Source organism: Sphaeramia orbicularis, chromosome 3 (genome assembly GCF_902148855.1).
Source record: "Sphaeramia orbicularis chromosome 3, fSphaOr1.1, whole genome shotgun sequence".
Taxonomy (NCBI): domain Eukaryota; kingdom Metazoa; phylum Chordata; class Actinopteri; order Kurtiformes; family Apogonidae; genus Sphaeramia; species Sphaeramia orbicularis.
This window is the reverse complement of record NC_043959.1, coordinates 42,127,122-42,144,676: the sequence shown is the minus strand read 5'-3', so window position 1 is coordinate 42,144,676 and position 17,555 is coordinate 42,127,122.

Sequence of the window (17,555 nt, the reverse complement as noted above, 5' to 3'; positions counted from 1 at the left end):
CTTTGAGTTGCTTTCAAAAATCTATAGAGTAACAGAATATAAGGCTTTTTTGACTACCATTATGGAGAAAGAAAGACAGAGTTATCACTATCTTGTTCTAAAGATTGCCCATGGGCTCCATCCCAAACCAAAGACATGGGCTTGTCACCCTGTGGGCCCACCACCCACAGGGGGAAGCAGAAGGGTCCGGTGCATTGTGGATCGGGCAGCAGACCAAGGTGGGGGCTTTGGCGGTCCAATTCTTGATTACAGAAACTGGCTTTCAGAACATGGAATGTCACCTCTTTGGCAGGGAAGGAGCAGGAGCTTGTGGAGGAGGTTGAGCGTCACATAGCGTTGAGGAGGTGTTCTCGATTTACCAGTCAATCTATGTTCTGACCCTCACCTATGGTCATGAGCTCTGGGTAATGACCGAAATAATGAGGTCACGAGTACAAGTGGCCAAAATGAGTTTCCTTCACAGGGTGACCAGGCTCAGCCTTAGAGATAGGGTGAGGGGCTTGGACATCCGGGAGGGACTCAGAGCAGAGCCACTCCTCCTCCACGTTGAGAGGAGCCAACTGAGGTGGTTCGGGGATCTAGTGAAGATGCCTACCAGACGCCTCCCTGGGGAGGTGTTTTGGGCATGTCCATCTGGGAGGGGACGTCTGGGCCGACCCAGGGGCCAACCTCCTCTGCTGAAGATGCTGCCCTCGTGACCTGGACCTGGTTAAGCAGAAGAAGACGGTACAGCACGGTACGGTACAGTAAAAGGAGCTCTGTCATTGGTAAGTTTGCTAAAAGAGAAGGGAGCAGGTATGGTTTTCATTCCCTGTTTGCTCAGCACTAGGGATACACTGAGGCTTCAACCTGTGACATTAATCAGACCTCAGTAGCAACTGAACGACAGTGATTTAAAGTTAAGTACAATAGTTTTTATAGCAAAGTCGTCTGCATAAATGTGTACAATCCTGTATTTGTGTCTACGCATTTCCTGGGACCAGTGTGTTTAAAAAAAAATGCACATTGCAGTGATTCAAACAGTTGAATCTGACAGAGGAAAAAATGGCCAACCTAATGAAAATAACATAAAACTATGCACTTATAAAACTGTGTTTTCAGTTTTCTTTTGGATTGGAGTCTTTCAGGAAATGTGAGCTCAAATGGGGGAGTCAGGATTTGTCAAATAACAAAACTGAACATGTTGAGTTCGTATGAGATCACATGACAGAAAAAAACCCTACTATTATTCATTTTTATTCATCTTTCATTTACTGATTCAGGTAAGTGAATTAGAATCTTGTTTTCTCTTGTACCTTTTCAAGTCATAAAGCCTCTAGTTTCATTATTCTTATGAGGCAAAAGATAGAAAATCTGTTTAATACACATGCTACAGAAGCACATTTACTGAAGTGTACAGTAGTTCAGACTTCTACTGTGTGCTTAAGCACTCCGCATTTAAACTGTGTAAATATTTCCACCAAAAAAAGACCCTCTTATATTTTTCCCTGCCGACAAGTTTTTACGTTATCATACTAATCGCGTTTGAACAGCTGCAATTTGCTTTGGCTGAACAAAGGCATTCTAACTAGGTTTTAATTAAGTGTTCCTAATGACCTTAAGGAGATTAGAGGTTCGCCTTCTAATCAATACTAGGCAGAGAGGAGCAAAGGGAGGGGAGAGGAGGAGAGGGGAGGTGGCTAGGGGCTAGAATAGAGGTAGTGTGGAAAGGGGTGGAGGAGGAAAAAACAGAAAGCAAGAAAGGAGAGAAGAGGAAGGTACTGGAGGAGGAAGGAAAATAAATAAAATAAAAATGGAAGACAAACGGAAAGTGGATGAGAATAGAAAGAAAGATGACAGGGGGCTTGAGCAACATCAGATCTATTAGCAAAAACAATATTAGTTCAATAGCAGCACTTCAGAAGTAGATTCATGTTGTCGAATAAACTGAAAGAACTGTTAGGGGTTTTGTTAATATGAGCGCACATATGTTTAAAGTTCCTCCAATAGCAAACACAACATTTATTTCTCACAATTATCAAGAAGCACCATTTAAGTGTACCTTAATAAGGGACAAAAAGGGACCATCTGTCCATATGATCAGAGTTTATACAGTATATAAAATGATCATTCATACAGACTTTTAGAATATTCCTTTTGTTTTGCAATAACCATCATCATCTTCCCTTTTCTTTTTTTCTTTTCCTCTAAGAGGGTGCAAATGACATCACATCGCTGTGGCAGATAGGCTATGATCATCAAGAGCTTTGTTATCCAAGAAGAGTTTCTCTTATCCTCTCCTCGGTAGACATTTGCATAGATTTGCACAGAGTGTGTCCACATGACAAAGAATCTAGTCATACATTGATTGTACTAATTTATTCAGCCAGGCACATTCAATTCCACAGATTGAAGTGCTATCACACAAACGGGATTAAAACCGGATGACAATCACACAATTAATATTGTCTCATTTTCTAAATTACTTATGTATGACTTATATTTGGTTAAATTGTGTTTGCTGGTCTAATAACATTAAGGGTAATATGGTAAATGTAGGCAGTAAATGTATCGTCTCTCTGAATCTCCAGTGCAGCATGAATATGTATGGAGACATCCTTGGCCTCGCTGCTGATTAGGAAAAGTGGAATACATTGATGGTTAGGCTGTGTGTTTTTTAGCAAAATACAATATTAGGCTATCCATATGGAAATGTTACACACACACACACACACATGCACACACACAAACAGATTCATTCACAGCAGTGAGTGCAAGCTCATAATTTGGTTATCAGTAATTTTAATTTTTTAGTAGTCTGCACATTTACAGCGCTGTACAATAGTCCTGGACCAACATTAGGTTTGTTGGTTTAGTAAAGTTATTATGTCCACACACGTACATTTTCAGTCTCTATATTAAAATACAATGTGGATATATGTGAAGGATGTACGACAGTAAAAACAAAAGTTTCAGGGAAAAACTGCTTCTAAAAACCAAAGCAGTATTTAGTGTGAACTCCCTTTGCACTTAAACATGTCTTTAACCCTTTTGTTCAGACAATTTGAGATTTATTGCATTAATTTTCTGATGTTTTATACCAGGTTTCATACAGCACATGTCAGGTGTTCCTGTTTGTGGCACTTCTTGTCATGATGTCAGAGGTCACACTAAATACTGACTTTAACCTTTAGAACCCCTTTAGCTCTTTTTTTGTGTGTGTGTCTTTTAAGGCTGTACACATATTTAGTGTTATTTCTTGTTGCAAAAACATCAGACTTAGAGGTGGTTTAAGACTGTACAGTATGTCTGCGTATGTGCCAGTGTGGACACATATATGCAGGTACAGTACAGGTTGTATAGTTACACATCAGACCTGTGCAGTGGAAATATTGAGCACTAAGATGACTTCACAACACTGAATTTAATGACGCACCATTTTAACAAATCACCTTGAAAAGACAACATCATCTACTAGAAGGTTTTCTTTGCTTCTGGTAAAATAAACAGTAATGTCAGACATGACTTTCTTATAAGCTGTAAAGCTGTAAAGACAAGTATCTATATACAAATATTCAATCAAATGAATGAATGAATATGTGTTTTTTGGTATTTTTCCATACATAAATGATCAAAGGTGATTGCTGATCATTATTTGAGTTGATGTCATCCACTGTTAAATCTGTATTTTCTTTCATGTGATGAAAAATGGTAAATGGACTGCACTTTTATAGTGCTTTTCCACACCTTCATGGTGCCCAAAGTGCTTTGCAAAGCCTCACATTCGCCTATTCATGCACACACTCATACACCATGGGGAAAAATATCATCTACATGTTTTTTTGTTTTTTTTAAGATGGCGCCGGTGATGCGGCAGCCTGTTACGTGCAGCTCTGTCTTGTTAGTGTGTTTTTTAGGTGTGTTTTTTAGATGTGCTTTTGTTTTTCTTAACTCAGTGTTAAACAATTTCCTGCAAAGGATCAATAAAGTATCTATCTAATCTATCTTATCTATAGAGGGTATGCACGTGATGTCACCACCAGCGGAAGTCACCGCAGTTATGTCCACTGAGTGGCAGAAAGAGGGAGATGAGTAGCGGCTTTGGCTTGAATACTGCGAAAACTTTAGAACAATCTAAAAAATAGGGAAGAGCTGTTGTGCCATTGATTGCACAAATAGGTTTAAAAAGCACTCAGAGCTAACGTTTTACTGGCGACCTAAAGCCAAAGACAGAAGAAGCAGATGGATCGCTGCAATTCGTAGAAATAATTGGAATCCAGGCAACGAAACCTGGATTTGTGGTTGCCATTTCGTGTCAGATAACGTTAATTTATGCTGTATTCTTGTGTAAAATTATACCTTAAATTACATATCGTTTTGGCTAACGTTACTTCTTAGTAAAGCTCTTAATGTTAGCATCTATCATTTAGTTATATGTTTCATAACTGAAATGTTTTTGTCTTCAGTTGTGTGATTCTGAACCTTGTGTTCTACATAATTTGTGAACTAGCTTAAACTGAGGCTAACCTAGTTTTCCAAATAAGGGGGTACTCTAGCACAAAGCTGTTGTAGCTGTGTTGTATCAAGTATTTGATGTTAACTCTACTTAAATATCCAAAGCACCAGTAGATCATCCACTCACTTGGGTCAATACTAAGGGTTCAACTCCAGTAAACCAGTAGTGAACTGTGAGCACTACTGCTGGGCCTTTACCTTGGAAATCACCACCAAGAAAATGTGTCTGCACTGACAGAAAACCTCCAAAACAATAGTATGTTGAATTAAAGCACTCACCAGCTGTATGTAATCCTCTAAGTAACGATGACGAGGATGTCAACTACTCTTTGTCTTTTGTATGCTTTCAGCCTTTGTATTGGGTATTTTCCCGGCGCTGAAATCAGGTTCATATAAATGTCAGGATACGTGATTTCCGGCCACATATCAATGTTCGTAGACCACTTGTTGTTTGGTAGTTGTATGGATCCTTGTCCAGTCCAATTGTCTTTAATTTCATGTTATATTCCACATTTTTCCCGGTCTTGCTGTAGTCACTGCTATGCTCTGCCATGTTGAGCCGGTTTGTTTTTGCCACTCAGTCTGACTTAGAGGGGCGTGGCCTAGGGGGGAAGTGACGTATGTGCATTCCCTCTATAGAGAAGTTTCATGTGACGTATGCATACAGGGTGGGGAAGCAAAATTTACAATGAACATTTAGTTGTTTTTTTCTCAGCAGGCACTACGTCAATTGTTTTGAAACCAAACATATATTGATGTCATAATCATACCTAACACTATTATCCATACCTTTTCAGAAACTTTTGCCCATATGAGTAATCAGGAAAGCAAACGTCAAAGAGTGTGTGATTTGTTGAATGCGCTCGTCACACCAAAGGAGATTTCAAAAATAGTTGGAGTGTCCATAAAGACTGTTTATAATGGAAAGAAGAGAGTGACTGTGAGTAAAACTATTACGAGAAAGTCTGGAAGATACTATTAAAGAATGGGAGAAGTTGTCACCTGAATATTTGAGGAACACTTGCGCAAGTTTCAGGAAGCGTGTGAAGGCAGTTATTGAGAAAGAAGGAGGACACATAGAATAAAAACATTTTCTATTATGTACATTTTCTTGTGGCAAATAAATTCTCATGACTTTCAATAAACTAATTAGTCATACACTGTCTTTCAATCCCTGCCTCAAAATATTGTAAATTTTGCTTCCCCACCCTGTATATTAAGTCTTGCTGCACGCGCATCTCGGAGGCGGAAGTCATTCTGAGTTCACAGCGTTAAACAAAAACGTGGTGGAATAAAACCCGTACCAGTGGATGGAGCTGCTAAACTCATGTGTGCTGTTTATTAATTAGCTTTCACCAATTATAAGTTAGGCATACAGACCGCTGGGTTCCACTGGTGGCAGCGGTGGTTCTGTTTTGCCGACCGCTGTTTATAGTTATAACCGCAGTTAGCGTAGCTTCTCAGTATAGTTAGCCTGCATGCCTGTTGTGTTTAGCGGCATGAAAAAAAAGAATTGTCATCATGTGGTACGGTGATGCAGACCCCTTTAAACCTACCAGGAGGGCTGCCCCTGGCCTATCACCCTATAGAAACAGAGTGATTGTGGATCTACCTGCTCCCTTTGCCGGAGATGGCAGCCAAAGTTCCCTCAGCTGAAAGTGGCAGTTGGAGCTGCGGCAGGGGACACCAGTGAGTTCAGCTGGAGCTGGTGACAATACTCTCCACCCGTCTGTGCAAGTCTGCTTTTCTACTATGGGACAGCCTTCCTGATGCGGTCAAGTCAAAATATGCGGCCGAGAAAGAGAAGATGGGATCGGCTTTTGGACAGAGACAGTTAATGGACCGTTTTAGAGCTAACATATCGGCTCATTCACAAGTTTCGGGGCAGAGCCTGGAGGTGTACGCGGCTGATGTGAGCCGGCTGGAGCTGGTACTCATGTTTTTGCCTCCGAGTTACACGCGCATCTTAATGTCATCACTGTTGTTAGTAAACATTGAAACTCATCTATAACACTGGTCTACAATTTTTTAGAAATGATTTGCTTCAGAGATTAAATGTGCTAAATGTTATGTATTTTAATAAGATTAACTGGAAAATAAATGACAAAAGTGTCGGTTTGCTGATGTTTTTAAGGTATAGGATTAAGTATTATTACACATATATATTGGTTTATGTACATTTACATAATAGTTTTATAAATCTTCCACTAAATAGAACCTGTAAAGTGAATGTATTCTAATGTACAGACAGGGTTTTGAAGTAGATCTTGTAGCTCTGAGACAAATATTCCTTTTGAGTCAAGCCCATTCTCTCGTTAATTCTTGAATTTCACATTTTGACCCAAGGCTGTATCTTGGAAAGTTCAGCCAACCAGCATTTTTTACTTGATTTTTCTTTATCAGTGACTCTCATGTGGTAAAATTTCATTACTTTTATTCTGGAAGCATTTTCCTTGTAGACCAGTGTAATTGTCAGTTGTGATTTTGTTGAGTGTCCTATGGAATCCCTACACTAACAAGTCGAGGACAGGTAACAAAAAAGCCTGCGGAGTATTCAGCACCAGGTATCCAGACCATATGCCATATGGGTACTGTACAGATCACATGTAAATATCATGTCTTAAAGCTAGTCAAACGCACCAGCACAGCAATATCGACATGTTCAGACCATTCATTGTGTCGCATTATAAGAGGAGATTAAAAAAACAGGACAAAAACATTGACCATATACATTTGACCTGCAGTTGTAGTTATGTCAAACTTAAATTAGGATTTAGGGCTCAGCCACTTGCTGTTCCCCTGTCTGCTACTCCTATTTTGGTCCCGTTCTGTCCTCCTCTTATTCATCCCACTTCCACAGGCGCTACTCATTCTATCCTTCATTCATTCCATCCTCCGTTCCCCTCCTCATGCCCTCAATCCCTTTTACTGTCCTCCATCACCGCTCCTTTCTAAATGTCCTCTTCTTTCTTGTCCTTGTTTTATGCAGCATTTTTCTATATATAGATATATATTTTAATCCGTGTTCATCATTCATCCACCTTGGCTCTAAATGAAATGCACCAGAAACTAGATATAAAAACAATTTGGCTTTTCCCAGGCTTTTTAGACTTTATACCCTTAGGTCACGGCATCCATATTCTATATAGTGCATGGGTATGTGTGTGTATGCATGCACGCTTTCTGCCCCCTGTTGGGGTTGAGGCCAGTGACACCCTCAGGGCTGTGCTGTCCAATCCTCACCATGCTGCGTTTCTATAGGATTGAATTAACCTCCTGCCTCTCTTGACAGTGTGCATACACGTAATCATCCAGTCTCACACACAGCCACACACACTTTGTCTATACCAATCACCTTTCCCCTGTCAACGCTGTAATATTTGCTGGAGGCCCTTCAGCAACTATCATCACTTAGATTCACCCATGGGAATCAGCCTACTAAATGCAAACAATTTGTTAACGTATTCTCTTAAAAAGAGTCCCAGCATAGGTTGCAAATCCTTTGACTGTGCTGCACAAGCTTAATAAAATCTTAAATATTCAGTTAACCCTTGTGGCTCCACTGATCAATTTCTGACCATGAGAAGACACAAAAATTAGACAAATCTAAAAAAAAAAAGTAGTCATAATGTTTGTGTGTTTGTTTATTTATTTATTTCAAATATAACATTAAAACCAAACAACAAAAGGATTTATACATCAAGAAAGTCAAACATTAGAAAAGGAGTGAGATGAAGTTTAATTTATAATCTCCTGCCCCCGTACCTCATCCTTCTACCTACCCTAAATTCCTGTGTCAAACCCCATAAGTAACTCAAAAATCCTACCCATAACAGACTAAATTCTGACTATGCACAAAACACAAAATTGCTATACATATCAAGGAATATGATGAATATAATGTTAATATATACAGGATGGGGAAGCAAAATTTACAATCTGTAATCTGTACATACATCTACATTTACATCTGTACATCACTCTCAGAACAAGAAGATGTTGTTTATCTGTTGATGAATGCTGTTAAATTTAGTTATTTATAACCTTTGGGAATTTACAGGGTGGGGAAGCAGAATTTACAATATTTTGAGGAAGGGATTGAAAGACAGTGTATGACCAATTAGTTTATTGAAAGTCATGAGAATTTATTTGCCACAAGAAAATGTACATAATAGAAAATGTTTTTATTCTATGTGTCCTCCTTCCTTCTCAATAACTGCCTTCAAAAGCTTCCTGAAACTTGCGCAAGTGTTCCTCAAATATTTGGGTGACAACTTCTCCCATTCTTCTTTAATAGTATCTTCCAGACTTTCTTGTAATAGTTTTGCTCATAGTCATTCTCTTCTTTCCATTATAAACAGTCTTTATGGACACTCCAGTTATTTTTGAAATCTCCTTTGGTGTGACGAGTGCATTCAGCAAATCACACACTCTTTGACGTTTGCTTTCCTGATTACTCATATGGGCAAAAGTTTCTGAAAAGGTATGGATAATAGTGTTAGGTATGATTATGACATCAATATATGTTTGGGTTCAAAACAACTGACGTAGTGCCTGCTGAGAAAAAACAACTAAATGTTCATTGTAAATTTTGCTTCCCCACCCTGTACTAAATACAAATATTGGCTTAGCAAATAGTTTGAGCCTTAAACCATGAAACCTGCATTTTTTATCAACATACCAGTATTGTGAAGCTCTAACTGGTTTTCTGTGTGAAGTGTCTGCTGCATATCAAACCTTCTATCTATCTATTGGCCACTCGTGGTGGATTTAAAGTGCCACTAATTCACTGGGCAGTGACACGTCAGACTATTTATTAAAGTACACTAACTTAATGAATGGCCCATAGAATGGAGAGTTAAAACATTTACTGTCCTTAGAGAGAAATAGAGAGCAATAGACAAAGAAAGAGGATGGGAAAGGAGGAGTGATAGGGAAAGAGAGAGGAGAGAGTGAGAATAAATGGCCCATCGTATAGAGTTAAGACGTTAAAAGTTCAAATAGACAGCTGACCCTCTTACAGCTGCACGTGAGCCTCAGACGTGCACAGACACCTATAAGCCATTTTACGCCTGGTGTGGAGGGAGGATAGGGGATCGAATGGGAAACGTAAAGGTGGAAAATGGGATGACACAGCGGGGGAGAGATGGAACAACAGAACGAGGACCACCAATGAAATTTCAAGTTTAGAAATTAAAATGAAGGGATGACAAAGGCAAAGTCACTAGAAAATGCAAAATGAAAGATCCATGAATCAGTGGATCAGTTTTATTTTACTTAGAATGTGATTTAATAAGGTCACACATGTAGATAATGAATTGTTTATACTGTATATTTTGTTCTTCATTCATTTGCTGCTATTGCACTTCTGGCTAGATGCTAAATTGCATTCTGTTGCTATGTACTTGTACAAATGTAATGGCAATAAATTGAATCTGAATCTCAAGATGTGGAAGAAAGGGAATGAAAAGACAAAGCGCATGTGCAGAAAGACAAGAAATGTACCCGCTTCTTTTCTGTTTTCACTGCCGTCTTGTGATGTATAATTTCTCAGTTTTTTATACTTTCCTTTAACACGTCTTTTTTTAAATATCAGGTTTAGGTTATAAAAATATTATCAATATGAGTTATTAAAACATTGTTATATTTTCTGTATGTAAAGCTAATTATTTGCTATATTCACAACTATACATGATGTTTGCATATAACGTTCACCTGCATTTGTATTTGTCTCTGTGTAGTTTCGCACATTCTTTTATCTTATCTATATTTTTTTCATCTTCATGCCCATATTTGTGCACTAGTTAGCCTGTCACTGCGCCATGTGTTACTCTCCTTATCTATGGTTTAGTGTGTGTGAGTGTGTGCTGTTTGTAAGTGTGTGTGTGTGTGTGTGTGTGTGTGTGTGTGTGTGTGTGTGTGTGTGTGTCAGGGGAGCAAGATGCTGTGAAAGGCCATTACCACTGTGAGTCCATGTCACTAGGCCTGTGAAACCCATGGGACCCCCACCACAGACACATGAATATATGAGAAAAAACACACAGACACACACAGGCACATCCAAAAATGTAGACACATCCAAATAGTACTTACATATGACAATTATGACCATTTCTGCAGCCACTGTAAATTATAAGTCACATATTCCATACTGCCCGTCCACCCTCATAAACCTTATGTACACTGTTAAATGTATACATGTGCAAAGGAGTTAAATAGCTCCAAAACAGGCCTTTGAAACACCATCAGTGTGAAGCTGCCACACATTAGCACTTTACAGGTCACGGCGCCTAAAACAGATATGGTCACCCTTAGAGACCAACCCCGTTCGACACGATATTAGGAGGTGAAAATCACATCCAGACTTTCCTCAAAACCCAATAAGAACTCTGAAATCAAATCGTTTTCCTGAACGGTGTCTGAATAAAGCAGCACCTTGGTGTAACTGTGTTACCTGTATGCTCAATTCTGTTTTCACATGACAGATTTGAGAATAAAACCGCAAGATCTCCCCAAAGTATTACCTCCTTTTAGCCTTTTATATTTCAGAGTGTTTCACTCTAAATCACAGGTGTTAAACATGCGGCCCGGGGGCCAAATCTGGCCCGCCAAAGGTTCCATTCTGGCCTGCAGGATAAAAAAGCAAAAGTTAAGCTGAACAGTCCAGGTTGTCCAAATCATTTTGGTTCAGGTTCCACATACAGACCAATGTGATCTCCAGTAAAAATAACAACACAATAACCCATAAATAATGACGACTACTATTTTTTTGCGAAAAATTATGTGGAAAAAATTTAAGTGAAAAAAATAAGATTACACTGTGAAAATATTTACATTTACAAAACTATTCTTTCACAATAAAATGCAAAGAAATACATACATAAAAACAAAGATGAACAACCCGAAATGTGCAATTTTAACAATATTCTGCCTGTTACTAAATGTTTTGTGCATTTATGGATCCACTGTGGTCTGTAGTTGTGTTAATAATAATAAGAGATGTAATATTGTAGAAACTGTTCAAATTTTAGTTCCAAACTCCAAACTTTTAACAATATTCTGCCTGTTACAAAATGTTTATGTAACACTGTGTGTAAATGTACATGTATAAATAATAAGTCGAGGTATAATATTGTTAAAATTGCACTAATTTTTCAAATGAAATTTCTGTTTTTTTCAGGTTATTCTCATCTTTTTTGTAAAATGTAAATATTTTCATAATTTAACTGGGGTTTTTTTGTACTAAAACAAAAAGAAAAACTTGGATTTGTCATTATTTATAGGTTATTAAGTCATTATTTTACTGGTCTGGCCCGCTTTAGATCAAATTGGGTTAAATATGGCCCCTGAACCAAAATGAGTTTGACACCCCTGGTCTAAATTATTCCATGCTTTTCTTATACACAGAGTGAAATTGAGAGCATTATTCTGTAATTTACTGTGTCTGTAATCAATATGGAACTTATTGCCATCATTATCTAAATGATAATGTGACAAAGTTGGACAAAGAACACAAAAGCAAGGTTAAAATGAGATTGAAAAACAGAAAGTAACTTTATAATTCCCTTGCATTTATGCACCTCCACATAAATGACATTTAGCAACAGTTATACTGTATATGATGTGCAGGTCATTTTTTCCCAGAAGTCATGGTGAGGCAACATGTTGCTTTGCCTACTGTATATGTGTAAATGAGATTAATGTGCTTGTGCATGTAAATAAATAAATAAATATCTGTCCTGTTTGACTGAAATATTATGTTTATTTCTTGTTACATTCTCATATTTTGTATTTACAAAGCTACTAAAATGATATATAAACTATTGTATGTATCAATCATTTATTGTATGTAATATATTGGGAATATTATATGCAGGAAAAACTTTAAAACTGTTCTCTTTGCACACATTTGTCATGTCTTGTTTCACATTAATGCTGACAGACTCAGTGGAAATGACCCAGCACAGTCTATCAACACTTGGTCCAGTTAGCATTAACACAAATACTCAAAAATGTGATATTGATTAACAGATAAAACTGAATAAATGTGTGAAGTTACTTGATAATACAAGATGTTGAATGTTTTCTAATTGGAGACACAAAGGCTTAAGTCACACTGTCAGTTTAGCGATCAATTCTGATTTAACGCTTCGATCAGATTTCTTTACTTGGCTGTTTTAGTGTTTCCAGTGTTGAACTGGCCATGGTGCTGAACTGAGTTAGAAGTGTCAGATCCTTCTCTTCACCATAAGTAATACATAATGAAAATACTCCACTGCATTTTAAACCATATTTTAACCCATAAAGACCCAGCGCTACTTTTATGTACATTCCAAAATGACATTTCCTCCATACCTAACCTTTCATAAGTATTTATCACCATTTATTATAATATTACCCTCTGTAGTTTGTATTTTATCTGTGTAAATCAGGTATTTTCCTATGTTTAATTTCAATGATGATGTAGATGTTCATTAAAGCTCAGATTAAAGTTGATGGTTATTCTATCAAAAACAGAAAGAAAACTGAAAAAAAATTGTGTTTTTTCAGTAAAATCTGTCATTAACTGAACATAAACCCCAGTGTGTCCATCCACTGTCATTGATCCAACTCCATGGGTTTTACTGGTGAATCAATGTTGTAGAAGATGACAGTGTTTCCATGGTAACTACAGAGCCTCTGAACGTCCAAATGGGTCCTATTTGATGACCATGAAAAGATGAATAACTGTATTTTACACCAATTATTTACATGGATTGATAGGATTAGAGGATGGTCGGTGATGGATGTTTGGGCCTTTATATAAGCTAAAACATATAAATATGACCCAAATCCAGTGTGAAAGTTCAGGGTTATAAAATGTTTTTAGTGCTAAATAGTTACTGTCATGTATATCATTGATAAAGGTAGGAAGAATTTATTTACCTGCATGCAAAAATAACTATTAGTATATTAGGAAAAGATTAAAAAAAAATAAATAAATGAATAAATGTAAGATTCTTAAAAAACTGAAAATGTAAAAAGAAAAGACAGTAGAAAGGAAAAATGAAAGCCTGGAAGATGTTAGAGATGGAAGGAGAGATGTAGATGAAGGTGGAGGAGGAGAAGTGGAGTGAAGTTGGCCATTAGCGATGCATCGTGTGGAGCTCAGTCTTACATGCGTTCCACAAGGTTAACGATAAGAGCCCCTCAGCAGCTGAAATGCTCAAGTAGCTTTTATCGTATCATAATAATGAATCAAAGATAAAATAAAATAAATGAACTCCAAAAGGCGAGCGAGTAAAATAAAACATATGTGCAGAGGGGCTGAGTGACCAGGAAGGAAGTCAAACAGAAAGAAGAGAAAGAGACTGTAAAAAAAAAAAGAAAAAAAAAGAAAAGAAAAAAAAATCTTGTTCTTTTACCACTAATATCTTCTTATGTCATCTAGTTGAAAAATATTTGCCTGCGGGTCAGGGCTCTCCCTGTTGGAAAAAGGCTTCTTAAAACGCTTCACAGCTCTCTGCTACATTAAATATCTGGCCTCTGCATCCCATTTAACACTGGCTATTAAAGGATAGATAGATAGATAGATAGATAGATAGATAGATAGATAGATAGATAGATAGATAGATAGATAGATAGATAGATAGATAGATAGAACGATAGAACGATAGATAGATAGAACGATAGATAGATAGAACGATAGATAGATAGATAGATAGATAGATAGATAGATAGATAGATAGATAGATAGAACGATAGAACGATAGATAGATAGATAGATAGATAGATAGAACGATAGATAGAACGATAGATAGAACGATAGAACGATAGAACGATAGAACGAACGATAGAACGATAGATAGAACGATAGATAGATAGATAGATAGATAGATAGATAGATAGATAGATAGATAGATAGATAGATAGATAGATAGATAGATAGATAGAACGATAGATAGAATGATAGAACGATAGATAGAACGATAGATAGATAGATAGAACGATAGATAGAACGATAGAACGATAGAACGATAGAACGATAGATAGATAGATAGATAGAACGATAGAACGATAGAACGATAGAACGATAGAACGATAGAATAGATAGATAGATAGATAGATAGATAGATAGATAGATAGATAGATAGATAGATAGATAGATAGATAGATAGATAGATAGATAGACTTCCTGTCTTTTTAATACGATTCCCAGCATGCTTTGTGTGTGTGTGTGTGTGTGTGTGCACATGTGTGTGTCTAGTGCCCTTGGCAAGAGCAGGAGCGTTGGCCATTCAGAATGGACAGTAGTTAGCCACCCACTGTAGCAAGCTGTTACCACTTCCTCTCCTCCCATCCTCCCTTCTTCTCTTCCTTTTCTTCTACTCATTCATGCTTCTGTATTTGCTTTCCTTCATTTCTTTTCTCTTGGAGGGATAGTAACTGGTTCATAGAACAATAACTGGGTGACATTACCGAATTTGGATGCTTTAAAAAAATAGAGTGTAAATTGTAACCCCTTTAGCCCTATCAGCCCACCCGAGGGCCCAAAAAATTATATTAATATTCATCTACTATAAAAATATAATAAATCAGGACAATGAATGTTTTTTTCTACTTTTGCTCAAAGTTTAGACCCTAATGTTAATAAAAGTACATCAAAAGTGTATTTTAGTGCAAACTTTAATGTTCAAACATGATTTGTAATCTTTGTGGGGTAAAATATACGCTCTTAAAAATCTCCGACACGAACAATTAATTTATGCATATCATCGTCAATCCAGCCGAAAAAAAAACAGGTGAGGATAAAAAATTCTAATTTCTCTTTTAGTTTGTTACAGTTTACTCAGGCATAGTGATAGATACAATATTTTAGACAATAGATTCTGTGAGGTCTCTAAATGTCCACAGACACCAAGAACATCCATATGAACCTTATTATTATGGAGTAATTCTTCATTTACTTTGGGTATGTCTTTTTAGGCATTTTTCCCCTGAAAATATGGTCAGGGTTTAACAGGTTAAGTGGTTTATTTAAGGGGAATGGTATTTTACTGCCTTCGAAAACACTGGGGTATTAAAAAAAAGTAACTGAATATGTTTTCCATATTTATTGAGCTGCATGTTGTGGAGTAGTTTGTTATTACTTAACAAATGTGAGGATGCTTAATCATGAAAATAGTTCTTAGCTCTTTTTTTTTTTTTTTTTTTAAAGTTTTTTTCAGTAGTGTTTTGGAGGATCTATGTAACTGACTGTACAATCACCTGAAAATAAGACTTGTGTTTCTATGACCTCAGTTGAGATGCTTTTCTATTTATGGAGGGTTCTGCCGTATCTCCGTGACAGCTCAGAACAGACTTCTTCCTTTACGTCTTCTTTCTGTTTTTATAGTAGGTTCATGCAGGGTTATGGTTCTTTACTGTCTTCTGTTATGTTTGAGTGTGGACTGAGATGAACAGCCACAAATCCACAAAAAAGTCCAAACACTGGGGCTGTAGTGGACCTTTCCTCTTTATGTTTTTGCAGCCACCGTAGAGGAGGGTGATGTGAGGGTTATACAGCTGATCAGAATCTACAAGCTGTTACCACTTCCTCTCCTCCCATCCCGTTCCTTCTTCTTCCGTCTGTTCATGATTCTGTTTGCTTTTTTTTTTTTTTTTTTAACTAATTTATAGAAAAATAACTGGATGACATTAGCCGACAACATTTGGATGCTTTAAAAATAGAGTAAGTGTATTTTGTATGAAGTGATTTATTTATGGTTTAGACCACAGGTGTCAAACATGTGGCCCGGGCGCCAAAACCGGCCCGCCAAAGGGTCCAGTCCGGCCCCTGGGATGAATTTGTGAAATGCAAAAATTACACCGAAGATATTGATCATTTTAGTTCAGGTTCCCAATTTAATCTCAAGTGGGTCGGATCCGTAAAATACCTTCAGAATAACCTATAAATACTCACAACTCCAAATTTTTCTCTTTGTAAATGTAAAAATTTTCATGCAATTTTACTGTATTTACTCTAAAACAAACTATCATTTCACAAAAACGTGAATAACGTGAACAAATATGAACATTTTGAAATGTCTGAAGTGCAAGTTTTCCAATATTCTGCCTGTTATCAAATGTTTTGTGCATTTGTTGATCCACTGTGATCTGTAAGTTGTAATTTACATGTGTAAATGATAAACTGAGGCATAATATCATTAAAATTGCACTTAGTTTTCTTAAGACATTTCAGTTTGTTCATGATATTCACTTTATTTTAAAGGATAGTTGATAGATGTAAATATTTTGATCGCATAATTTTACTTTTTTCACTCTAAAACATAGAGAAAAGTTTGGAGTTGACATTATTTATATATTATTATGTTATTATTATGTTGGTCCGGCCCACTTCCGGCCCCTGAACTAAAATGAGTTTGACACTCCTGGTTTAGACATTTTACCGCCTTCTAAAATACTGGAGTACTAAAGAAAGTAATTGAATATGTATTCCACATTTATTGAGCTGCATGTTGTGGAGTACTTTGTTATTGCTTAACAAATGGCATTTATTGAGGATGCCAGGAAGTTAATGCTTCATCAGGAGAATGGATATTGGCTCTTAGTTTTCTTAAAGATCCAGTGAGTCCAGGAGGATTTATGTTATGGTTTCATTTGCATATAATCACCTGAAAATAAGGGTTGTGTTTTTGTTACCTTAGAAGGCGCTTTGCCATGTTTCTACAGCAGCTCAGAATGGACTTCCTCATTGATTTTTTTTTTTTTTGTGGAAGGTGCATCCAGGGTTAATACTCCCAAATTTAATTTAATTTTGTTGCGCACTACCAGTCAAACGTTAGGACTCACCTTCTCATTTAAATGACATGAAAAGGACCACAGGTGGCCAACCAGTGCTCTGCATCACTGGGAACTCCTTTAAGACTGGTGGAAAACATTTCAGGTGACTACCTCATGAAACTCAACAAGAGAATGCCAAGAATGTGCAAAGCAGTAATAAAAGGAAAATGTTACATGCTATTTTGAAGAATCTAAAATATAAAACATGCTTTGAGTTATGTCACACTTTTTTTAACTCC